The 27,150-nt window shown below is 40.5% G+C and overlaps 1 protein-coding gene and 2 long non-coding RNA genes across 5 annotated transcripts in view; 2 read left to right on the top strand and 1 right to left on the bottom strand.

Moving 5' to 3' along the window:
* LOC311078910 (uncharacterized protein) overlaps positions 1–27,150 on the top strand; it is a 427,873-nt gene that overhangs the window by 280,839 nt on the left and 119,884 nt on the right. The gene's annotated exons all lie outside the window — the stretch shown is intronic.
* LOC311095944 lies at positions 21,046–22,788 on the bottom strand. The gene is made up of 3 exons (XR_014608927.1): positions 22,699–22,788; positions 21,800–21,959; positions 21,046–21,662 (listed from the first exon to the last, which is right to left on the bottom strand). It is a non-coding gene; the product is annotated as an uncharacterized lncRNA (long non-coding RNA).
* Positions 22,790–25,067, top strand: LOC311095949. Its single transcript, XR_014608928.1, has 4 exons — positions 22,790–22,920; positions 24,512–24,571; positions 24,837–24,863; positions 24,951–25,067. It is a non-coding gene; the product is annotated as an uncharacterized lncRNA (long non-coding RNA).

Raw genomic sequence — 27,150 nt, 5'->3', positions numbered from 1 at the left:
GAAAGACAGGTCGAGTCTACCATATAAATAGCCGTCGCGCGCCTTCCCTGTTTGTCGTTGAGAGCGAGCCGGCTGGCGACACCCCCATTGATCGCTAGATGGATCGGCAGATCTGGGCATGGTATGATGCGCTGCCATCGTAGCTCGATGATTTCTTTTCTTTTTTTTTTTTTTTTTTAATTATTCTTATTTATTTCATTTTATTTAAATAGTCCAAGAAATTTATACTGTACACCAGTGGTCTCCAACATGGTGGGTGCCCGCGGGCACCTGGTAGCCCGCATGGAGTCTCTGAGTCGCCCACCAAAGCCTGAATTGTAATCTTTCATTTTTTTTTCTTTTTTTTTTTCATGATAATAACATAAAATGAGAAAACAACTATGGGTACCATTTCGTATAACATTAAAACACAATAAAACCGTTCAATAATTTGAGAGAGAGAGAGAGAGAGAGAGAGAGACAAGAGAGAGAGAGAGAGAATAGCCTATATCAAACAAGTAGCCCTCTAGACTGAGAAAGTATTAATTTGTTTAGAAAAAACTACTGACCCCGTACTTTTGAATGGTATAGTTTGTTTCATTACACTACATTTATTCATTTAACATACACTTTATTGACTTAGAAATTAAGAAAATGACAGGCAATTTATGTTATATGAATTTATGTTTCAATATGTGGTATCGTCAGGTTTTTATACCTCAAATTAAAACCCAGTGATATCCGCAGATCTAATGGTAACAAAATAAAAACGAAACTAAGATTATGCCCTGTATCATGAAGAAAAAATATGTTTATTTTGTGTTACATGATACCTATTGGTGTTGCCTATACCGTACCTCTATGAACAGTGCTAATTCAGGTTAAGAATACACTGTGACAGAGGCAAAAAAAAAAAATGAATTAAATAAATAAATAATAATAATAACAATAATGATTATGATGACGCATGCAAAACAGAGAGAAAAGACTAAATTCTATTAGAATAATTACACAATACCACTGTTACCAGTCAAATTAAATCATTAAATGAAAATCCATCTTTGCAGTGCATGGTGACACAGAAGTGGCATCAGACCTGGGCATTAATATATTTTCACTGCATTTACAATTGCATAAATAAAGCTATGAGATCGTTAAAATTAGAAATCAGTAAAAAAAAAAAAAAAATACTTTTAATATATGTCCAAATAGAAACTGTTATTTAGTAATTGGTAATTGCACAGGAAGATGTTATCACCTGCTGGGCATTGCTGCCTGTCGCACCTCCTCCAGTGCCCATGGGTCAGCTGCAGGGTCATCAGCCAGAAACCACCATTCACCAACGTTTCGCTCCTTTAATTCTGGAACGTCTCCTGGTGGCGGAGCAGTGACAGGGACGTCTCCCTGTCACCCCCTGCAGCTGATAGCTGTACTCCCTGCAGCTGTTGTCTGGGGTTAGATGTTCTTTCCCCAACACCTATCTTTCCTCCTCAGCCAGAGCCAAAAGCTACCTTTCTCTGCCTCCTCTGCCAGATCCTTTGTTGCCCTCCTTAGCCTCCCTCCGGTCACTCCTGCTTCCCTCAAGAGGCGTATGGTTGACAACCCAAGGAAACCTCGGCATCCGACCTCCACTGGGTAGATGGTAGTCTTCCAGCCAGCCTCCCGGCACTCAGCAGCGAGCTCTGAGTACTTGGCCTTCTTCCGTTCGAAGGCAGCCTCGATCCCCTCCTCCAGTGATACAGTGAGCTCAATGAGGTGCATCGATCTTGCCTTGGTTGACCACACCACTATGTCTGGCCGGAGAGATGTGGTGGTTATCTCCGTGGGGAACCGGAGCTGCCTGTCCAGGTCAACCCTCATGTTCCACTCCTGGTTGGGGGAGAAGGGCCTTGCTGTTTCTCTTGATCTGATGCTTCTCCTTACCCTTCCTTCCGACACAAAGATGGTGGGGTCCTCTGCTGCTGGTAGTTGTTTGCTACCTTGTCGGCACTCCTCCAGTACTTCGGGTAGCTTTCTCAGGACCTGATCGTGGCGCCATCTGTAGCGTCCCTGTGAGAGAGCGATCTTACAGCCTGACAAGATGTGCTGGAGACTTGCGTTGGGGGCATTGCAGAGTGCACAGGATTCTTCATTCCCAAACCACTGGTGGAGGTTCCGAGGGCAGGGAAGCGTGTCGTAGGTTGAACGAATGAGGAAGCTAAGTCTTGCCTGTGGGATCTTCCACACGTCTGACCAACTGATGTTCCGGTTCGTGATTCCCTCCCAGGTTGTCCAGCTTCCTTGTCGACCCTGCGACACGGCCTTGATTTTGTAGCGGTCTTCCTCCATCCTCGTCACCTCTGCTACCACCATCTCCTTCCTTTGTTTGCGATTGGCCTTGGACCAAAAGCGTGGCGTCTCTCCCCATCCTAGCCCTGCTCTTCCTGCCTGAACTCTGCCCATGATCTCCCGGTGTTGCAGCCGACTGACAGCTTGATCGACCTCGGTTTGGGCATTCCACTTGCGGCCAGTAGGAACCTTGGCATTTGCGTTCCTTACTGACTCGTCTGTGGACTCCCTCAGCTCGAGAACCAACCTGGTCTTTTCTTGCATGTAGCCCAACTGTATGGACTGCAGTGGCAGCTGCAGCGTGTTTTTTCCAAAGAGACCGGTTTCAGATAGGCACCGTGGCAACCCCAACCACTTTCGGATAAATGAGTTGGCTTTTCCATCCATCTTACTTACGGTTGATGAGGGAATCTCACTCATTTTCAGGGGCCACATTACCCTCCTGTAAAGTGTAAACTGGTAGCACCAGACCTTATACTTCCCAGGGAGTTGGCTTTGGTCGATCCTTGCCAGTCCGTCAGAGAGCTGCTTCATGACGGATTTCCCCATCTGTTTGTCAGATAGGTCTGTGGTGTACTGCCTCCCCAGGCTTTTGATGGGTTGCTCTGATAGGAGTGGGATTTTTTCCCCTCCAACGACGAAGATGGTTTTGTCATTTCTGACTCCTCTCCTGAGGGACAAGCTCCGGGACTTGGAGGGCTTGATCTTCATTCTTGCCCATGACATTAATTCGTCCATCCTCTTCAGCAGTCTTGATGTGCATGCTGCTGTATGAAGGAGGCTGGTGACATCATCCATGTAACTCCTCAGTGGAGGAAGCCTCTTACCAGTTGGGAGTTTGATCCCCCCAACCATTTGCCTTGCCCCGATGAGGATTATCTCAAAGGCTGCTACAAACAGTATTGGAGAAATAGTACACCCCATCGCGATTCCTACTTCGAGCCGCTGCCATCCGGTGGTGAAGTCCTGGAGGGAAAAACACATCTGCAAGTTGCTAAAGTACTGAGCTACCAGGTTCTTGACGCAGGTGGGCATGTGGAAAAATTCCATGGCATAGTTGACCAGCTGATGCGGAACTGATCCGTACGCATTGGCAAGGTCAAGCCAGATGACATGCAGGTCAGTCTTCTCCCGCTTGGCCTTCTGGATCTGGTCCCAGATCATAGTGGAGTGCTCTACACATCCCGGGAAACCTGGAACTCCTGCCTTCTGGCAGTTGGTGTCAACATAGCCGTTCTCGAGCAGATAGTTGGTCATCCTCCTGGCTAGCACTGAGAAGAAGATCTTTCCTTCTACATTCAGTAGTGCAATGTTTCGGAATTGGCTAATGTCTTTGGAGTTTGTTTCCTTGGGGATGAAGACTGCTACCGCTCTTTGCCACTCAGATGGAATGATTTGCTTTTTCCAGGCAGTTCTCATCAGATACCATAGCAGCTCTAGTACCTTGGGGCAGTTCTTATAAAACTTGTAGGGGACCCCATTGGGCCCAGGTGCGGAAGAGGACCTTGCCTTCTCCACGACTTGCCTGACTTCGCTGAGCTTGAGGGGCATGATGTTGAACTCAACTGTTGGCTTTGCCGGCTGGGGTACGTATCCTGGAGTTCCTAAGGGGACGCTCCTTTGTGGATCACTGTACTGCTCTTTGACATGTTGTTCCAATTTCTCCCTGGTGGTTTCAAGCTTGCCGCTCTTCTTTTCCTCCAGTAGCTGTCTGGCATGCTTGAAGGGATCCTTGAAGAAATTGGCTCGCTCTTTCTGCTTCCGCTGGCTGCGCTTGCGGATGCGTTCAGCTCTGCGAAGCCCGGCTAGCCTTTTCCGGACCTCCTCCCACAGGACTTTCAGACCCTCTCTCTCTGCGTGGGTTGCCTTCCTCCAGTTCTTGCGGAGTTGCCGACGCCTTTGCACAAGTTGGAGGATTTCCCTTTCCCTCCTTCCCTTCTCTCTCATGGCGGTCCTCTGTTTGGGGACAATTTCGCCAAACCTATCTTTGCAGGTCTGGTATATTATGTCTCCAATCAGGTTAAGCTTAGTCTCGGCCCCTCCGCGCAGTGATCCCTCTAGGGTCTTGATCAGGTCCAAGTCCAAATTGCGCCATGCCTCTGCTTCATTTGACTTCGGCCACTTAAGCTTGCTCCTTCTGGCTGGTTCTTTGGTCTCTGCATTTGGCTCTGTTCTGACTAATGTGTTGGGGACTGGGCCTTCGTGCTCACGTGGACGCTCAGCCTCCACCAGGGGACCTTCCTCTGTGACTCTCATGCCTTCAGCAACGTTAGGTCCTTCGGCTCTGTGGTTTTTTCCCTGGCTTTTGGTCCTTCTTGTCTCACCTACTAGCGCAGTGCAAGGTTGCTGTTGGCCTTTCTGTCCACACTTTGCTTTCCCCTGGTGGATCCGTAAGCCTCTAAACGTGGTCACTTTCTCCCATCCGCATGCACACTTTCGGAGGATCTTCTCCTCATTTACTGGAGTTCTGGTGTTCTCGTTGTCCATGTTCATTGCCGTCGTCACCGTGTAGTCTGTCCTGTTGGGCCCATCTTTCGTCCCACCTCTCGGAGGGCCCGCGGGTTGTTTCTCATTATGTTTCTTTGTAGTTAGGTTTGGGTGTCTCTCTCGCAAAAGACTAGTGGGTTAGGTAACTAGCCACCCACTCCCGGTGCGGTCTTTCCCTGCTGCCATCCAGTCTTTCCTGGCTGTCCTCCAGTCTTCCCTGGACTCCAACTGCCCTATTCACAGTAGTCACTGGGTTCGCCAGAACTTCAGTAATTGCACAGGAAGATGTTATCACCTGCTGGGCATTGCTGCCTGTCGCACCTCCTCCAGTGCCCATGGGTCAGCTGCAGGGTCATCAGCCAGAAACCACCATTCACCAACGTTTCGCTCCTTTAATTCTGGAACGTCTCCTGGTGGCGGAGCAGTGACAGGGACGTCTCCCTGTCACCCCCTGCAGCTGATAGCTGTACTCCCTGCAGCTGTTGTCTGGGGTTAGATGTTCTTTCCCCAACACCTATCTTTCCTCCTCAGCCAGAGCCAAAAGCTACCTTTCTCTGCCTCCTCTGCCAGATCCTTTGTTGCCCTCCTTAGCCTCCCTCCGGTCACTCCTGCTTCCCTCAAGAGGCGTATGGTTGACAACCCAAGGAAACCTCGGCATCCGACCTCCACTGGGTAGATGGTAGTCTTCCAGCCAGCCTCCCGGCACTCAGCAGCGAGCTCTGAGTACTTGGCCTTCTTCCGTTCGAAGGCAGCCTCGATCCCCTCCTCCAGTGGTACAGTGAGCTCAATGAGGTGCATCGATCTTGCCTTGGTTGACCACACCACTATGTCTGGCCGGAGAGATGTGGTGGTTATCTCCGTGGGGAACCGGAGCTGCCTGTCCAGGTCAACCCTCATGTTCCACTCCTGGTTGGGGGAGAAGGGCCTTGCTGTTTCTCTTGATCTGATGCTTCTCCTTACCCTTCCTTCCGACACAAAGATGGTGGGGTCCTCTGCTGCTGGTAGTTGTTTGCTACCTTGTCGGCACTCCTCCAGTACTTCGGGTAGCTTTCTCAGGACCTGATCGTGGCGCCATCTGTAGCGTCCCTGTGAGAGAGCGATCTTACAGCCTGACAAGATGTGCTGGAGACTTGCGTTGGGGGCATTGCAGAGTGCACAGGATTCTTCATTCCCAAACCACTGGTGGAGGTTCCGAGGGCAGGGAAGCGTGTCGTAGGTTGAACGAATGAGGAAGCTAAGTCTTGCCTGTGGGATCTTCCACACGTCTGACCAACTGATGTTCCGGTTCGTGATTCCCTCCCAGGTTGTCCAGCTTCCTTGTCGACCCTGCGACACGGCCTTGATTTTGTAGCGGTCTTCCTCCATCCTCGTCACCTCTGCTACCACCATCTCCTTCCTTTGTTTGCGATTGGCCTTGGACCAAAAGCGTGGCGTCTCTCCCCATCCTAGCCCTGCTCTTCCTGCCTGAACTCTGCCCATGATCTCCCGGTGTTGCAGCCGACTGACAGCTTGATCGACCTCGGTTTGGGCATTCCACTTGCGGCCAGTAGGAACCTTGGCATTTGCGTTCCTTACTGACTCGTCTGTGGACTCCCTCAGCTCGAGAACCAACCTGGTCTTTTCTTGCATGTAGCCCAACTGTATGGACTGCAGTGGCAGCTGCAGCGTGTTTTTTCCAAAGAGACCGGTTTCAGATAGGCACCGTGGCAACCCCAACCACTTTCGGATAAATGAGTTGGCTTTTCCATCCATCTTACTTACGGTTGATGAGGGAATCTCACTCATTTTCAGGGGCCACATTACCCTCCTGTAAAGTGTAAACTGGTAGCACCAGACCTTATACTTCCCAGGGAGTTGGCTTTGGTCGATCCTTGCCAGTCCGTCAGAGAGCTGCTTCATGACGGATTTCCCCATCTGTTTGTCAGATAGGTCTGCGGTGTACTGCCTCCCCAGGCTTTTGATGGGTTGCTCTGATAGGAGTGGGATTTTTTCCCCTCCAACGACGAAGATGGTTTTGTCATTTCTGACTCCTCTCCTGAGGGACAAGCTCCGGGACTTGGAGGGCTTGATCTTCATTCTTGCCCATGACATTAATTCGTCCATCCTCTTCAGCAGTCTTGATGTGCATGCTGCTGTATGAAGGAGGCTGGTGACATCATCCATGTAACTCCTCAGTGGAGGAAGCCTCTTACCAGTTGGGAGTTTGATCCCCCCAACCATTTGCCTTGCCCCGATGAGGATTATCTCAAAGGCTGCTACAAACAGTATTGGAGAAATAGTACACCCCATCGCGATTCCTACTTCGAGCCGCTGCCATCCGGTGGTGAAGTCCTGGAGGGAAAAACACATCTGCAAGTTGCTAAAGTACTGAGCTACCAGGTTCTTGACGCAGGTGGGCATGTGGAAAAATTCCATGGCATAGTTGACCAGCTGATGCGGAACTGATCCGTACGCATTGGCAAGGTCAAGCCAGATGACATGCAGGTCAGTCTTCTCCCGCTTGGCCTTCTGGATCTGGTCCCAGATCATAGTGGAGTGCTCTACACATCCCGGGAAACCTGGAACTCCTGCCTTCTGGCAGTTGGTGTCAACATAGCCGTTCTCGAGCAGATAGTTGGTCATCCTCCTGGCTAGCACTGAGAAGAAGATCTTTCCTTCTACATTCAGTAGTGCAATGTTTCGGAATTGGCTAATGTCTTTGGAGTTTGTTTCCTTGGGGATGAAGACTGCTACCGCTCTTTGCCACTCAGATGGAATGATTTGCTTTTTCCAGGCAGTTCTCATCAGATACCATAGCAGCTCTAGTACCTTGGGGCAGTTCTTATAAAGCTTGTAGGGGACCCCATTGGGCCCAGGTGCGGAAGAGGACCTTGCCTTCTCCACGACTTGCCTGACTTCGCTGAGCTTGAGGGGCATGATGTTGAACTCAACTGTTGGCTTTGCCGGCTGGGGTACGTATCCTGGAGTTCCTAAGGGGACGCTCCTTTGTGGATCACTGTACTGCTCTTTGACATGTTGTTCCAAGTTCTCCCTGGTGGTTTCAAGCTTGCCGCTCTTCTTTTCCTCCAGTAGCTGTCTGGCATGCTTGAAGGGATCCTTGAAGAAATTGGCTCGCTCTTTCTGCTTCCGCTGGCTGCGCTTGCGGATGCGTTCAGCTCTGCGAAGCCCGGCTAGCCTTTTCCGGACCTCCTCCCACAGGACTTTCAGACCCTCTCTCTCTGCGTGGGTTGCCTTCCTCCAGTTCTTGCGGAGTTGCCGACGCCTTTGCACAAGTTGGAGGATTTCCCTTTCCCTCCTTCCCTTCTCTCTCATGGCGGTCCTCTGTTTGGGGACAATTTCGCCAAACCTATCTTTGCAGGTCTGGTATATTATGTCTCCAATCAGGTTAAGCTTAGTCTCGGCCCCTCCGCGCAGTGATCCCTCTAGGGTCTTGATCAGGTCCAAGTCCAAATTGCGCCATGCCTCTGCTTCATTTGACTTCGGCCACTTCAGCTTGCTCCTTCTGGCTGGTTCTTTGGTCTCTGCATTTGGCTCTGTTCTGACTAATGTGTTGGGGACTGGGCCTTCGTGCTCACGTGGACGCTCAGCCTCCACCAGGGGACCTTCCTCTGTGACTCTCATGCCTTCAGCAACGTTAGGTCCTTCGGCTCTGTGGTTTTTTCCCTGGCTTTTGGTCCTTCTTGTCTCACCTACTAGCGCAGTGCAAGGTTGCTGTTGGCCTTTCTGTCCACACTTTGCTTTCCCCTGGTGGATCCGTAAGCCTCTAAACGTGGTCACTCTCTCCCATCCGCATGCACACTTTCGGAGGATCTTCTCCTCATTTACTGGAGTTCTGGTGTTCTCGTTGTCCATGTTCATTGCCGTCGTCACCGTGTAGTCTGTCCTGTTGGGCCCATCTTTCGTCCCACCTCTCGGAGGGCCCGCGGGTTGTTTCTCATTATGTTTCTTTGTAGTTAGGTTTGGGTGTCTCTCTCGCAAAAGACTAGTGGGTTAGGTAACTAGCCACCCACTCCCGGTGCGGTCTTTCCCTGCTGCCATCCAGTCTTTCCTGGCTGTCCTCCAGTCTTCCCTGGACTCCAACTGCCCTATTCACAGTAGTCACTGGGTTCGCCAGAACTTCAGTAATTGCACAGGAAGATGTTATCACCTGCTGGGCATTGCTGCCTGTCGCACCTCCTCCAGTGCCCATGGGTCAGCTGCAGGGTCATCAGCCAGAAACCACCATTCACCAACGTTTCGCTCCTTTAATTCTGGAACGTCTCCTGGTGGCGGAGCAGTGACAGGGACGTCTCCCTGTCACCCCCTGCAGCTGATAGCTGTACTCCCTGCAGCTGTTGTCTGGGGTTAGATGTTCTTTCCCCAACACCTATCTTTCCTCCTCAGCCAGAGCCAAAAGCTACCTTTCTCTGCCTCCTCTGCCAGATCCTTTGTTGCCCTCCTTAGCCTCCCTCCGGTCACTCCTGCTTCCCTCAAGAGGCGTATGGTTGACAACCCAAGGAAACCTCGGCATCCGACCTCCACTGGGTAGATGGTAGTCTTCCAGCCAGCCTCCCGGCACTCAGCAGCGAGCTCTGAGTACTTGGCCTTCTTCCGTTCGAAGGCAGCCTCGATCCCCTCCTCCAGTGGTACAGTGAGCTCAATGAGGTGCATCGATCTTGCCTTGGTTGACCACACCACTATGTCTGGCCGGAGAGATGTGGTGGTTATCTCCGTGGGGAACCGGAGCTGCCTGTCCAGGTCAACCCTCATAAAATTGTAATAATATATCACAATACTGTTGTTTATAGCCTAGGCCATTGGCTACTATATTTTAATCAAATAAATGCAGGCTGGGTGAGCATAAGAGACTTATTTCAAAAACATTTAAAAATCCAACTGACACACACACACACACACACAAGTTTCAAGTTTTGAAAAATACAACAACAAACAGTAATAGTGTAAAATATTATAACAACTGAATTTATATTTATATAGGATTATGTAACGGTTCACAAAATTCACGGTTCGGTTCAATCGTTGTCTGTTGCATTGAGACTCTAGTATGGCTTTATTTAGAAATTCACGTCAGCAAAATAGAGGGAAAACAAACAATATTGACAATATTGTTTATAAAATGTAACTCACAATGTTAATTTATTGTTAATTTAACTGTTCCGTTCCGTTCGCCTTACATACTTAATAATCGTGACGTAAACATTCCGTACGCCAATAGGAGCGCTTAGTAATCGTGACGTACGCCAATAGCAGCTGCAAAGCAGAAGCTTTGTGGGAAATACCGACTGTTTTGACGAATAAACGTAGAATTTGTGTTTTTATCGTGTTTAACACATCTATATATTTGATCGCGCGAGCATATACAGCGTGAAAAATCGCAGCTTAAATTTCCAGTTACCGTCGAAGAGAAAGACAGGTCGAATCTACCATATAAATAGCCGTCGCGCGCTTTCCATATTTGTCGTTGAGAGCGAGCCGGCTGGCGACACCCCCATTGATCGCTAGATGGATCGGCAGATCTGGGCATGGTATGATGCGCTGCCATCGTAACTCGATGATATCTTTTCTTTTTTTTTTTTTTTTTTAATTATTCTTATTTATTTCATTTTATTTAAATAGTCCAAGAAATTTATACTGTACACCAGTGGTCTCCAACATGGTGGGTGCCCGCGGGCACCTGGTAGCCCGCATGGAGTCTCTGAGTCGCCCACCAAAGCCTGAATTGTAATCTTTCATTTTTTTTTCTTTTTTTTTTCATGATAATAACATAAAATGAGAAAACAACTATGGGTACCATTTCATATAACATTAAAACACAATAAAACCGTTCAATAATTTGAGAGAGAGAGAGAGAGAGAGAGAGAGAGAGACAAGAGAGAATAGCCTATATCAAACAAGTAGCCCTCTAGACTGAGAAAGTATTAATTTGTTTAGAAAAAACTACTGACCCCGTACTTTTGAATGGTATAGTTTGTTTCATTACACTACATTTATTCATTTAACATACACTTTATTGACTTAGAAATTAAGAAAATGACAGGCAATTTATGTTATATGAATTTATGTTTCAATATGTGGTATCGTCAGGTTTTTATACCTCAAATTAAAACCCAGTGATATCCGCAGATCTAATGGTAACAAAATAAAAACGAAACTAAGATTATGCCCTGTATCATGAAGAAAAAATATGTTTATTTTGTGTTACATGATACCTATTGGTGTTGCCTATACCGTACCTCTATGAACAGTGCTAATTCAGGTTAAGAATACACTGTGACAGAGGCAAAAAAAAAAAATGAATTAAATAAATAAATAATAATAATAACAATAATGATTATGATGACGCATGCAAAACAGAGAGAAAAGACTAAATTCTATTAGAATAATTACACAATACCACTGTTACCAGTCAAATTAAATCATTAAATGAAAATCCATCTTTGCAGTGCATGGTGACACAGAAGTGGCATCAGACCTGGGCATTAATATATTTTCACTGCATTTACAATTGCATAAATAAAGCTATGAGATCGTTAAAATTAGAAATCAGTAAAAAAAAAAAAAAATACTTTTAATATATGTCCAAATAGAAACTGTTATTTAAAATTGTAATAATATATCACAATACTGTTGTTTATAGCCTAGGCCATTGGCTACTATATTTTAATCAAATAAATGCAGGCTGGGTGAGCATAAGAGACTTATTTCAAAAACATTTAAAAATCCAACTGACACACACACACACACACACAAGTTTCAAGTTTTGAAAAATACAACAACAAACAGTAATAGTGTAAAATATTATAACAACTGAATTTATATTTATATAGGATTATGTAACGGTTCACAAAATTCACGGTTCGGTTCAATCGTTGTCTGTTGCATTGAGACTCTAGTATGGCTTTATTTAGAAATTCACGTCAGCAAAATAGAGGGAAAACAAACAATATTGACAATATTGTTTATAAAATGTAACTCACAATGTTAATTTATTGTTAATTTAACTGTTCCGTTCCGTTCGCCTTACATACTTAATAATCGTGACGTAAACATTCCGTACGCCAATAGGAGCGCTTAGTAATCGTGACGTACGCCAATAGCAGCTGCAAAGCAGAAGCTTTGTGGGAAATACCGACTGTTTTGACGAATAAACGTAGAATTTGTGTTTTTATCGTGTTTAACACATCTATATATTTGATCGCGCGAGCATATACAGCGTGAAAAATCGCAGCTTAAATTTCCAGTTACCGTCGAAGAGAAAGACAGGTCGAGTCTACCATATAAATAACCGTCGCGCGCCTTCCATGTTTGTCGTTGAGAGCGAGCCGGCTGGCGACACCCCCATTGATCGCTAGATGGATCGGCAGATCTGGGCATGGTATGATGCGCTGCCATCGTAGCTCGATGATTTCTTTTCTTTTTTTTTTTTTTTTTTAATTATTCTTATTTATTTCATTTTATTTAAATAGTCCAAGAAATTTATACTGTACACCAGTGGTCTCCAACATGGTGGGTGCCCGCGGGCACCTGGTAGCCCGCATGGAGTCTCTGAGTCGCCCACCAAAGCCTGAATTGTAATCTTTCATTTTTTTTTCTTTTTTTTTTTCATGATAATAACATAAAATGAGAAAACAACTATGGGTACCATTTCATATAACATTAAAACACAATAAAACCGTTCAATAATTTGAGAGAGAGAGAGAGAGAGAGAGAGACAAGAGAGAGAGAGAGACAAGAGAGAGAGAGAATAGCCTATATCAAACAAGTAGCCCTCTAGACTGAGAAAGTATTAATTTGTTTGGAAAAAACTACTGACCCCGTACTTTTGAATGGTATAGTTTGTTTCATTACACTACATTTATTCATTTAACATACACTTTATTGACTTAGAAATTAAGAAAATGACAGGCAATTTATGTTATATGAATTTATGTTTCAATATGTGGTATCGTCAGGTTTTTATACCTCAAATTAAAACCCAGTGATATCCGCAGATCTAATGGTAACAAAATAAAAACGAAACTAAGATTATGCCCTGTATCATGAAGAAAAAATATGTTTATTTTGTGTTACATGATACCTATTGGTGTTGCCTATACCGTACCTCTATGAACAGTGCTAATTCAGGTTAAGAATACACTGTGACAGAGGCAAAAAAAAAAATGAATTAAATAAATAAATAATAATAATAACAATAATGATTATGATGACGCATGCAAAACAGAGAGAAAAGACTAAATTCTATTAGAATAATTACACAATACCACTGTTACCAGTCAAATTAAATCATTAAATGAAAATCCATCTTTGCAGTGCATGGTGACACAGAAGTGGCATCAGACCTGGGCATTAATATATTTTCACTGCATTTACAATTGCATAAATAAAGCTATGAGATCGTTAAAATTAGAAATCAGTAAAAAAAAAATATATATACTTTTAATATATGTCCAAATAGAAACTGTTGTTTAAAATTGTAATAATATATCACAATACTGTTGTTTATAGCCTAGGCCATTGGCTACTATATTTTAATCAAATAAATGCAGGCTGGGTGAGCATAAGAGACTTATTTCAAAAACATTTAAAAATCCAACTGACACACACACACACACACACAAGTTTCAAGTTTTGAAAAATACAACAACAAACAGTAATAGTGTAAAATATTATAACAACTGAATTTATATTTATATAGGATTATGTAACGGTTCACAAAATTCACGGTTCGGTTCAATCGTTGTCTGTTGCATTGAGACTCTAGTATGGCTTTATTTAGAAATTCACGTCAGCAAAATAGAGGGAAAACAAACAATATTGACAATATTGTTTATAAAATGTAACTCACAATGTTAATTTATTGTTAATTTAACTGTTCCGTTCCGTTCGCCTTACATACTTAATAATCGTGACGTAAACATTCCGTACGCCAATAGGAGCGCTTAGTAATCGTGACGTACGCCAATAGCAGCTGCAAAGCAGAAGCTTTGTGGGAAATACCGACTGTTTTGACGAATAAACGTAGAATTTGTGTTTTTATCGTGTTTAACACATCTATATATTTGATCGCGCGAGCATATACAGCGTGAAAAATCGCAGCTTAAATTTCCAGTTACCGTCGAAGAGAAAGACAGGTCGAGTCTACCATATAAATAGCCGTCGCGCGCTTTCCGTATTTGTCGTTGAGAGCGAGCCGGCTGGCGACACCCCCATTGATCGCTAGATGGATCGGCAGATCTGGGCATGGTATGATGCGCTGCCATCGTAGCTCGATGATTTCTTTTCTTTTTTTTTTTTTTTTTTTAATTATTCTTATTTATTTCATTTTATTTAAATAGTCCAAGAAATTTATACTGTACACCAGTGGTCTCCAACATGGTGGGTGCCCGCGGGCACCTGGTAGCCCGCATGGAGTCTCTGAGTCGCCCACCAAAGCCTGAATTGTAATCTTTCATTTTTTTTTCTTTTTTTTTTCATGATAATAACATAAAATGAGAAAACAACTATGGGTACCATTTCATATAACATTAAAACACAATAAAACCGTTCAATAATTTGAGAGAGAGAGAGAGAGAGAGACAAGAGAGAGAGAGAATAGCCTATATCAAACAAGTAGCCCTCTAGACTGAGAAAGTATTAATTTGTTTAGAAAAAACTACTGACCCCGTACTTTTGAATGGTATAGTTTGTTTCATTACACTACATTTATTCATTTAACATACACTTTATTGACTTAGAAATTAAGAAAATGACAGGCAATTTATGTTATATGAATTTATGTTTCAATATGTGGTATCGTCAGGTTTTTATACCTCAAATTAAAACCCAGTGATATCCGCAGATCTAATGGTAACAAAATAAAAACGAAACTAAGATTATGCCCTGTATCATGAAGAAAAAATATGTTTATTTTGTGTTACATGATACCTATTGGTGTTGCCTATACCGTACCTCTATGAACAGTGCTAATTCAGGTTAAGAATACACTGTGACAGAGGCAAAAAAAAAAAATGAATTAAATAAATAAATAATAATAATAACAATAATGATTATGATGACGCATGCAAAACAGAGAGAAAAGACTAAATTCTATTAGAATAATTACACAATACCACTGTTACCAGTCAAATTAAATCATTAAATGAAAATCCATCTTTGCAGTGCATGGTGACACAGAAGTGGCATCAGACCTGGGCATTAATATATTTTCACTGCATTTACAATTGCATAAATAAAGCTATGAGATCGTTAAAATTAGAAATCAGTAAAAAAAAAAAAAAATACTTTTAATATATGTCCAAATAGAAACTGTTATTTAAAATTGTAATAATATATCACAATACTGTTGTTTATAGCCTAGGCCATTGGCTACTATATTTTAATCAAATAAATGCAGGCTGGGTGAGCATAAGAGACTTATTTCAAAAACATTTAAAAATCCAACTGACACACACACACACACACACAAGTTTCAAGTTTTGAAAAATACAACAACAAACAGTAATAGTGTAAAATATTATAACAACTGAATTTATATTTATATAGGATTATGTAACGGTTCACAAAATTCACGGTTCGGTTCAATCGTTGTCTGTTGCATTGAGACTCTAGTATGGCTTTATTTAGAAATTCACGTCAGCAAAATAGAGGGAAAACAAACAATATTGACAATATTGTTTATAAAATGTAACTCACAATGTTAATTTATTGTTAATTTAACTGTTCCGTTCCGTTCGCCTTACATACTTAATAATCGTGACGTAAACATTCCGTACGCCAATAGGAGCGCTTAGTAATCGTGACGTACGCCAATAGCAGCTGCAAAGCAGAAGCTTTGTGGGAAATACCGACTGTTTTGACGAATAAACGTAGAATTTGTGTTTTTATCGTGTTTAACACATCTATATATTTGATCGCGCGAGCATATACAGCGTGAAAAATCGCAGCTTAAATTTCCAGTTACCGTCGAAGAGAAAGACAGGTCGAGTCTACCATATAAATAACCGTCGCGCGCCTTCCATGTTTGGCGTTGAGAGCGAGCCGGCTGGCGACACCCCCATTGATCGCTAGATGGATCGGCAGATCTGGGCATGGTATGATGCGCTGCCATCGTAGCTCGATGATTTCTTTTCTTTTTTTTTTTTTTTTTAATTATTCTTATTTATTTCATTTTATTTAAATAGTCCAAGAAATTTATACTGTACACCAGTGGTCTCCAACATGGTGGGTGCCCGCGGGCACCTGGTAGCCCGCATGGAGTCTCTGAGTCGCCCACCAAAGCCTGAATTGTAATCTTTCATTTTTTTTTCATTTTTTTTTTCATGATAATAACATAAAATGAGAAAACAACTATGGGTACCATTTCATATAACATTAAAACACAATAAAACCGTTCAATAATTTGAGAGAGAGAGAGAGAGAGAGAGACAAGAGAGAGAGAGAGACAAGAGAGAGAGAGAATAGCCTATATCAAACAAGTAGCCCTCTAGACTGAGAAAGTATTAATTTGTTTGGAAAAAACTACTGACCCCGTACTTTTGAATGGTATAGTTTGTTTCATTACACTACATTTATTCATTTAACATACACTTTATTGACTTAGAAATTAAGAAAATGACAGGCAATTTATGTTATATGAATTTATGTTTCAATATGTGGTATCGTCAGGTTTTTATACCTCAAATTAAAACCCAGTGATATCCGCAGATCTAATGGTAACAAAATAAAAACGAAACTAAGATTATGCCCTGTATCATGAAGAAAAAATATGTTTATTTTGTGTTACATGATACCTATTGGTGTTGCCTATACCGTACCTCTATGAACAGTGCTAATTCAGGTTAAGAATACACTGTGACAGAGGCAAAAAAAAAAATGAATTAAATAAATAAATAATAATAATAACAATAATGATTATGATGACGCATGCAAAACAGAGAGAAAAGACTAAATTCTATTAGAATAATTACACAATACCACTGTTACCAGTCAAATTAAATCATTAAATGAAAATCCATCTTTGCAGTGCATGGTGACACAGAAGTGGCATCAGACCTGGGCATTAATATATTTTCACTGCATTTACAATTGCATAAATAAAGCTATGAGATCGTTAAAATTAGAAATCAGTAAAAAAAAAAAAAAAAACTTTTAATATATGTCCAAATAGAAACTGTTATTTAAAATTGTAATAATATATCACAATACTGTTGTTTATAGCCTAGGCCATTGGCTACTATATTTTAATCAAATAAATGCAGGCTGGGTGAGCATAAGAGACTTATTTCAAAAACATTTAAAAATCCAACTGACACACACACACACACACACAAGTTTCAAGTTTTGAAAAATACAACAACAAACAGTAATAGTGTAAAATATTATAACAACTGAATTTATATTTATATAGGATTATGTAACGGTTCACAAAATTCACGGTTCGGTTCAATCGTTGTCTGTTGCATTGAGACTCTAGTATGGCTTTATTTAGAAATTCACGTCAGCAAAATAGAGGGAAAACAAACAATATTGACAATATTGTTTATAAAATGTAACTCACAATGTTAATTTATTGTTAATTTAACTGTTCCGTTCCGTTCGCCTTACATACTTAATAATCGTGACGTAAACATTCCGTACGCCAATAGGAGCGCTTAGTAATCGTGACGTACGCCAATAGCAGCTGCAAAGCAGAAGCTTTGTGGGAAATACCGACTGTTTTGACGAATAAACGTAGAATTTGTGTTTTTATCGTGTTTAACACATCTATATATTTGATCGCGCGAGCATATACAGCGTGAAAAATCGCAGCTTAAATTTCCAGTTACCGTCGAAGAGAAAGACAGGTCGAGTCTACCATATAAATAGCCGTCGCGCGCTTTCCATATTTGTCGTTGAGAGCGAGCCGGCTGGCGACACCCCCATTGATCGCTAGATGGATCGGCAGATCTGGGCATGGTATGATGCGCTGCCATCGTAACTCGATGATTTCTTTTTTTTTTTTTTTTTTAATTATTCTTATTTATTTCATTTTATTTAAATAGTCCAAGAAATTTATACTGTACACCAGTGGTCTCCAACATGGTGGGTGCCCGCGGGCACCTGGTAGCCCGCATGGAGTCTCTGAGTCGCCCACCAAAGCCTGAATTGTAATCTTTCATTTTTTTTTCATTTTTTTTTTCATGATAATAACATAAAATGAGAAAACAACTATGGGTACCATTTCATATAACATTAAAACACAATAAAACCGTTCAATAATTTGAGAGAGAGAGAGAGAGAGAGAGACAAGAGAGAGAGAGAGACAAGAGAGAGAGAGAATAGCCTATATCAAACAAGTAGCCCTCTAGACTGAGAAAGTATTAATTTGTTTGGAAAAAACTACTGACCCCGTACTTTTGAATGGTATAGTTTGTTTCATTACACTACATTTATTCATTTAACATACACTTTATTGACTTAGAAATTAAGAAAATGACAGGCAATTTATGTTATATGAATTTATGTTTCAATATGTGGTATCGTCAGGTTTTTATACCTCAAATTAAAACCCAGTGATATCCGCAGATCTAATGGTAACAAAATAAAAACGAAACTAAGATTATGCCCTGTATCATGAAGAAAAAATATGTTTATTTTGTGTTACATGATACCTATTGGTGTTGCCTATACCGTACCTCTATGAACAGTGCTAATTCAGGTTAAGAATACACTGTGACAGAGGCAAAAAAAAAAATGAATTAAATAAATAAATAATAATAATAACAATAATGATTATGATGACGCATGCAAAACAGAGAGAAAAGACTAAATTCTATTAGAATAATTACACAATACCACTGTTACCAGTCAAATTAAATCATTAAATGAAAATCCATCTTTGCAGTGCATGGTGACACAGAAGTGGCATCAGACCTGGGCATTAATATATTTTCACTGCATTTACAATTGCATAAATAAAGCTATGAGATCGTTAAAATTAGAAATCAGTAAAAAAAAAATATATATACTTTTAATATATGTCCAAATAGAAACTGTTGTTTAAAATTGTAATAATATATCACAATACTGTTGTTTATAGCCTAGGCCATTGGCTACTATATTTTAATCAAATAAATGCAGGCTGGGTGAGCATAAGAGACTTATTTCAAAAACATTTAAAAATCCAACTGACACACACACACACACACACAAGTTTCAAGTTTTGAAAAATACAACAACAAACAGTAATAGTGTAAAATATTATAACAACTGAATTTATATTTATATAGGATTATGTAACGGTTCACAAAATTCACGGTTCGGTTCAATCGTTGTCTGTTGCATTGAGACTCTAGTATGGCTTTATTTAGAAATTCACGTCAGCAAAATAGAGGGAAAACAAACAATATTGACAATATTGTTTATAAAATGTAACTCACAATGTTAATTTATTGTTAGTTTAACTGTTCCGTTCCGTTCGCCTTACATACTTAATAATCGTGACGTAAACATTCCGTACGCCAATAGGAGCGCTTAGTAATCGTGACGTACGCCAATAGCAGCTGCAAAGCAGAAGCTTTGTGGGAAATACCGACTGTTTTGACGAATAAACGTAGAATTTGTGTTTTTATCGTGTTTAACACATCTATATATTTGATCGCGCGAGCATATACAGCGTGAAAAATCGCAGCTTAAATTTCCAGTTACCGTCGAAGAGAAAGACAGGTCGAGTCTACCATATAAATAGCCGTCGCGCGCTTTCCATATTTGTCGTTGAGAGCGAGCCGGCTGGCGACACCCCCATTGATCGCTAGATGGATCGGCAGATCTGGGCATGGTATGATGCGCTGCCATCGTAGCTCGATGATTTCTTTTCTTTTTTTTTTTTTTTTTTTAATTATTCTTATTTATTTCATTTTATTTAAATAGTCCAAGAAATTTATACTGTACACCAGTGGTCTCCAACATGGTGGGTGCCCGCGGGCACCTGGTAGCCCGCATGGAGTCTCTGAGTCGCCCACCAAAGCCTGAATTGTAATCTTTCATTTTTTTTTCTTTTTTTTTTCATGATAATAACATAAAATGAGAAAACAACTATGGGTACCATTTCATATAACATTAAAACACAATAAAACCGTTCAATAATTTGAGAGAGAGAGAGAGAGAGACAAGAGAGAGAGAGAATAGCCTATATCAAACAAGTAGCCCTCTAGACTGAGAAAGTATTAATTTGTTTAGAAAAAACTACTGACCCCGTACTTTTGAATGGTATAGTTTGTTTCATTACACTACATTTATTCATTTAACATACACTTTATTGACTTAGAAATTAAGAAAATGACAGGCAATTTATGTTATATGAATTTATGTTTCAATATGTGGTATCGTCAGGTTTTTATACCTCAAATTAAAACCCAGTGATATCCGCAGATCTAATGGTAACAAAATAAAAACGAAACTAAGATTATGCCCTGTATCATGAAGAAAAAATATGTTTATTTTGTGTTACATGATACCTATTGGTGTTGCCTATACCGTACCTCTATGAACAGTGCTAATTCAGGTTAAGAATACACTGTGACAGAGGCAAAAAAAAAAAATGAATTAAATAAATAAATAATAATAATAACAATAATGATTATGATGACGCATGCAAAACAGAGAGAAAAGACTAAATTCTATTAGAATAATTACACAATACCACTGTTACCAGTCAAATTAAATCATTAAATGAAAATCCATCTTTGCAGTGCATGGTGACACAGAAGTGGCATCAGACCTGGGCATTAATATATTTTCACTGCATTTACAATTGCATAAATAAAGCTATGAGATCGTTAAAATTAGAAATCAGTAAAAAAAAAAATATATACTTTTAATATATGTCCAAATAGAAACTGTTATTTAAAATTGTAATAATATATCACAATAGATAGCAAATGACATCTGGCCCAGTTGTGGCCCACATCTTCCAAATTCTTCTGGCCCACATACCGCATGGAATGACGGCGATGACTCAACCTGAGTGTGGCAGCTAGAAGTCAGCCATAACCGGGCCAGACGTGGGCCACATCTCAGAAATGGCATGGGCCACAACCGGGCCAGATCTCAGAAATGGCATGGGCCACAACCGGGCCAGATCTCAGAAATGACATAGGCCACACCTGGGCCAAATCTCAAATGACATGGGCCACACCTGGGCCAAATCTCAAAAATGGCATGGGCCACATCTGGCCCAGATCTAATCATAATATAATAAAGAAAATACTCAAATAACAGTCAAAAGTGATTTAATAAATATAAATATTTCATGAATACATTTAAATTTATAAATAGTAATCAAAAACAGGAAACAATACATATAATAAATACATTATATAAATATATACAATTAAACAGGCAGAGGTCCAGAAGGGGGTACTGCCAGAAACCAGAAGGTAGTCCAAAGAAAACAAATATTTATAAATAAAAATCAAAAACAGGAAACAATACATATAATAAATACATTATATAAATATATACAATTAAACAGGCAGAGGTCCAGAAGGGGAGGACTGTCCAAAGAAAACCAAGGTCCAAGGTCCAAGGTCTACATATTAGGAACAAGTTCTACATATTATGAACAAGGTCAAGCAAGTGTCACTCATAACCAGGAGAATTTAATAAAGCAAGTGGAGAATCAGATCTATAGTTCAAAAACAGAGCAAGGCAAAAGGGCAGTCCGTTGAGCAGGCAGAACAGGCAATTGTCAGAACCAAGAAACAGTCAATTTTTTTGTCTTGCCCGACGGCCTCCATCCCTGTCTGCGGAAAGCTGCAGCCATCTCTTTATCCAGTTTTCTACTTCCTGGTCTGTTGCAGTGGAAGTCAAACGGTTTCTTCTGACTGCAGCTAAAATGACACATATGACCAACAGTAAATAAGCAAATTATTATTATTTATCATAAAATCTAACATTTATAGGGAATTGTTTTTTAGCTGACACCAAACACAAATAAAACACAGTAGTTAAGTTCAGAAAGCCATACCATTAATTACAGTTTTCAGAGAGGTGTCTTTGAATGCCGCTTTTCCATTGATTCCCCTCCAGTTCATTTGCCGGGCCATGTCATTTGATAAAAGGAAGTTCAGAATCCGCCATACACTTTCCTTTACTGTTGTGCCTCCCCTCAAGGCTAACGTGTTTATCTGTAAAAATAAATATATGGACAAATAAAGGAACAAGCAAACATCATACTCGATTAGAATGTTCAAAAATGGGTTTGGCTTTTACCGGTTAATATAACAGTTCATTTGAAATTATTTAGCCTATAAAAGGATAGTAGAATAGCCGTTTCTGTTTTGAAGTGCATAAAAGTGTGTCCATCCATCATAAAAGTGCTCCACACAGCTCTGGGGAGGTTAATAAAGGCTCTTTGAAGCGAAGCGATGCGTTCGTATAAGAAAAATAAATAGCTTCCAGCAGACAGGCCTTGGAAAATATACAGCCATTCACTGCCATTATAAAGCTTGGAAGAGCCAGGACATTTTTTTAATATAACATTGTATTTGTCTGAAAGAATAATGTCATATACACCTAGGATGACTTGAGGGTGAGAAAAACATTAGCTAATTTACATTCATTTCAGTTCCTTCAGCAGTAGGGGGAACTTATTCGCAACCATCAATCTCATTGGTTAGTGCTAACTATGACCATCCACATTTTGACTTCAGCAAATCAGTTAGAGTGAGTACAATTGCCGCTTCTTCACCAAGCCAAACCTTTCTTGTTGCTTAACCATTCCATGTCGAACCGGCCCAGCCAGTACAGATATGATTTTAACACGTGGTTGACTACATTTTTTACCATGTACAATGAACAAAAGATGAAAACACTGACACAGTTAATTGATGAGTTAAATTGTTCTATTGAAATATGAAATCTTACCACAGCTGTCTTGTAGTCTTCCTGCTGCAGCTGCCCCTCAATGACTTGAAGTTGTTGAAAACTTGACAGTGGAAAACAGTCTGTGTTTAATATCTAATGTTAGCCAAATTCAGGGGTGACATTTATTTATGGCTTGTTTTGATGCCATCAGGTCGCGCAAAAAACAAATCCACAGCAACCAAAGGAGGACATCAACACCTTTGAAACAGACATCAGTAACCCGTAAATTTACGATAAAACCTTTTCTTCCCATTTAACCCATAATTTACCCATATACAGTCAGGTCCATAAATATTGGGACATCGACACAATTCTAATCTTTTTGGCCCTAAACACCACCACAATGGATTTGAAATGAAATGAACAAGATGTGCTTTAACTGCAGACTTTCAGCTTTAATTTGAGGGTATTTACATCCAAATCAGGTGAACGGTGTAGGAATTACAACAGTTTGTATATGTGCCTCCCACTTTTTAAGGGACCAAAAGTAATGGGAGAGATTAACTATCATAAATCAAACTTTACAGTCAATTACAGCCTGAAGTCTGGAACGCATAGACATCACCAGATACTGGGTTTCATCCCTGGTGATGCTCTGCCAGGCCTCTACTGCAACTGTCTTCAGTTCCTGCTTGTTCTTGGGGCATTTTCCCTTCAGTTTTGTCTTCAGCAAGTGAAATGCATGCTCAATCGGATTCAGGTCAGGTGATTGACTTGGCCATTGCATAACATTCCACTTCTTCCCCTTAAAAAACTCTTTGGTTGCTTTCGCAGTATGCCTCGGGTCATTGTCCATCTGCACCGTGAAGCACCGTCCAATGAGTTCTGAAGCATTTGGCTGAATATGAACAGATAATATTGACCGAAACACTTCAGAATTCATCCTGCTGCTTTTGTCAGCAGTCACATCAATAAATACAAGAGAACCAGTTCCATTGGCAGCCATACATGCCCATGCCATGACACTACTACCACCACCATGCTTCACTGATGAGGTGGTATGCTTTGGATCATGAGCAGTTCCTTTCCTTCTCCATACTCTTCTCTTCCCATCACTCTGGTACAAGTTTATCTTAGTTTCATCCGTCCAAAGAATGCTTTTCCAGAACTGGTCAGGCTTTTTTAGATGCTTTTTGGCAAAGTCTAATCTGGCCTTTCTGTTCTTGATGCTTATGAATGGTTTGCACCTTGTGGTGAACCCTCTGTATTTGCTCTTGTGAGATTGTAGACTTTGACAATGACACGCCTAGCTCCTGGAGAGTGTCCTTCACTTGGCTGGATGTTGTTGAATGGGTTTTTCTTTACCATGGAGAGGATCCTGCGATCATCTACCACTGTTGTCTTCCGTGGACCTCCAGGCCTTTTTATGTTGCTGAGCTCACCAGTGCATTCTTTTTTCTCAGAATGTAGGTTCACAGCAATAGATTCCAAATGCAAATACTACACTTCGAATCAACTCCAGACCTTTTACCTGCTTAATTGATTAAGAAATAACAAAGAAATAGCCCACATCTGTCCATGAAATCGTTTTTGATTCAATTGTCCAATTACTTTTGGTCCCTTGAAAAAGGGGGGGGTGGCTCTCTCAAGAGCTGTAATTCCTAAACCCGTCCTCCAATTTGGATGTAAATACCCTCAAATTAAACCTGAGAGTGTGCACCTTCAGCCCATATCCATTAAATAACTATAGCTTGAATATGTTTTGGTAAATACCTGAAAAAATAAAAATTGTGCCTGTGTCCCAATATTTATGGACCTGACTGTAACGTGTGCTAAAATCTACTGCTAAACTTTGGCCTTTCCCACTAATTAGCCTTGACAGCAAGGAATCGCACCTCACACTTTAGACATGGAGAGGCAGACGTCTTAAGTTGTAAGTAATACTGTGTCAGTTCACTAACACTGCATTCAAATCTTACAGGTTTACCCATATATCCAAAATACTGTTACACAACATGCATTATCTTTCACAACAATTTAAGTTCTAAAACTGACCGTGTTTAACTCATTAAACCTATTAAACCAAATTATGTACAACCAAATCTGCAGAGCTATAGAGTAAAAAAAGAGTTTTACTTCCCCCTACTGTCATTTTACATGTTCAAACTAATATATTGTTGTGGTGTTCCCCTCTTTAGCATCATCCCACACTGGTTTCAGTGAAGGTTAGTACTGACATTTTGTTTTTAATGCTTTTTTTTGTTTTTAACACAGTAATATGCTTTTTTTTCATAGCTTTTTCTTTTTTATAGCTTGGATACGCAAAATTCTTGCAAACCAAGAAATGATCAAAGAACAGATGGGAACGTTGGTTAAATTGGTCTACGATCTCAAAAAATTATCAACTACAGAAGACAACCCAACTTTAACCCTCTGGAGTCTGAGGTGTTTTCTGGGCCCTGGAGGTGTTCTGACATGCTCTGACATTTGTGCTTTTTTCAGTTATTTATAAACATGTTAATGGCAAAGGTGTAAATTCACTCTATATAGCACAAACAGGGCTACCAAAATATGTGATCACCATGCATGTATATATTTTTATTTTTAAGAGAATAATGCTTATGCGTGGTTATTGAAAAAAATAAAAATTAAAGTTGCTGAAATAAGACCACAAAACTCATAATAAATATGCATGAATAAGACTTTTGACTAATGGATGTTCTTCCTTCGAGTTCTGGCTTCAAAATTATGTGAAAATAGTCTTGCTTTATCGTTCAAATAAAACAATACATTGATTTAAATTGATGTAAAACAGGTTTTGCTTGGAAAGCCAATATGCGAGTGGGCGTGAACGAGGAGTGGTTTACACCTTGGAATGTCCCATGTCCCACCCACTCTGCATAATGACTCTGCATAATTAGCCATTCATTCAGGTGTGACTCTGACTGACTGAGCCACAATGCAAGGACAAAATGTGGATCTTATGTGCTGAAGGGCTGCTGTGCCTTGGTGAAACGGTGTTTGTACGTGAAGAGCTCTTTTCCAAAACGCCATCAACCTAAAAAGCTGCCTCAAAGAACCAGCAAAAGTAATGATTATGTAAAATATTGCAATAAGACATTTTAATTGTTTATTAATTTCTGTGTCGGCTGCAAAGATGAAGTTTATGATAGGCTATTCTATTGACTCGCGATCTTTGCAGTAGGCTAGTGAACGCACCGGAGAAATGCACATTTATTAGGCTACATAGTTTTATTTTTATTTTTATGCATTAAATCCAGAAATTGGTAATGAAAAAAAATATTAAAACTAAGATACAATTAATACAAAACGAAATTCGTTTTAAAGAAAGGCTTTGTGCTTTCTGTTTTGAGGTCTCTGTGAAAGTTTGAAAGTCTTTTAGTGCGCTTTCAGAGCGCTCGCGTCCATAACGGAGAACTGTCACGTAATATTGTTTTTTCCTCATAAATGCAAACACGAAAAATAAAAGACAAAAGACTTTTTTAAAAAGACAAACCATCAATTTTTGAAAAAAAAAAGAAAAAAAAAAGATGGATTTAGCGTTTTGGGGAAAAAATTGAGGGATTTATAGCGTTTTGAAAAGAACATTTTTTACTTTGAATTTATCATCAACAATATTGTTGTTTGATTTAATAATCACTGTTGCAAGAGGTGCCTAGTTCCGTTTTTTTTTTATTTGTATTTTTTTGTAAGTGCACAAAGTAGGGGCTAACTCAGATTCTGTTTAGTTAGCTACTTTATTTATTTATTTTTTATTTTTTTCTATAGCCTACAATAATAAGTCAAATGCAGCAAGTCAAAAGACCAACTGGACCTTCTTTGCCAGTTTGCACACATTTCTTTGAAGGATGGCAAAAATATCGTCTGAATATCGATATCGAGATATTGGAAAAAAATATCGAGATATTCGTTTTTGTCAATATCTCCCACCCCTATTGCTAAAACATCATCATTCATTCACACACGCGATTTAAATTTAAACTGTCTTTTTACGAGCTGTGGTAAACAGCGCGCATCTCTGCCGTTCATTCATCAAAAACAGAAACCCGATTCACGTGAGAAGAAAAAAAACTTACAGTATTCATCAGCTCGCTCCTCGATATACCCGCACTTCTGAGGTACTTTTTTCATTATTGTTATTCCTCACAGCGCTGCGAGACGGTGTAAACAAGTAATGATCTGAATAAACTTGTGTTTTCTCGAGCTGATATGTGGGCGTTCACAGGTTTGCGTGGATTGCCTCATTCATTTGCGTTTGAATAGCGCGCTCTCCGTAGGCGGAGTCACATTACATTTGAATTAGCTCTAATGAGGTCGACTGGAATCGCTCTCTTTTAATGCAGATTTCACAAGATGAGAATATTTGTTTTTTATATAAATTACTTCATTTAAAAGAAGAGAATTCAAGCTTCATGCCTGTCTGTCTGTATGCCTGTTTGACTGAGTATTCACTGAGTTATTGTTCATTTTCGGACGCGTTTCAGAATGGTC

Source organism: Abramis brama (assembly GCF_963993115.1).
Source record: "Abramis brama genome assembly, chromosome: 1".
Lineage (NCBI taxonomy): Eukaryota > Metazoa > Chordata > Actinopteri > Cypriniformes > Leuciscidae > Abramis > Abramis brama.
Note: the sequence above shows the minus strand (reverse complement) of the source record. Positions and strands in the feature narration are given on the sequence as shown.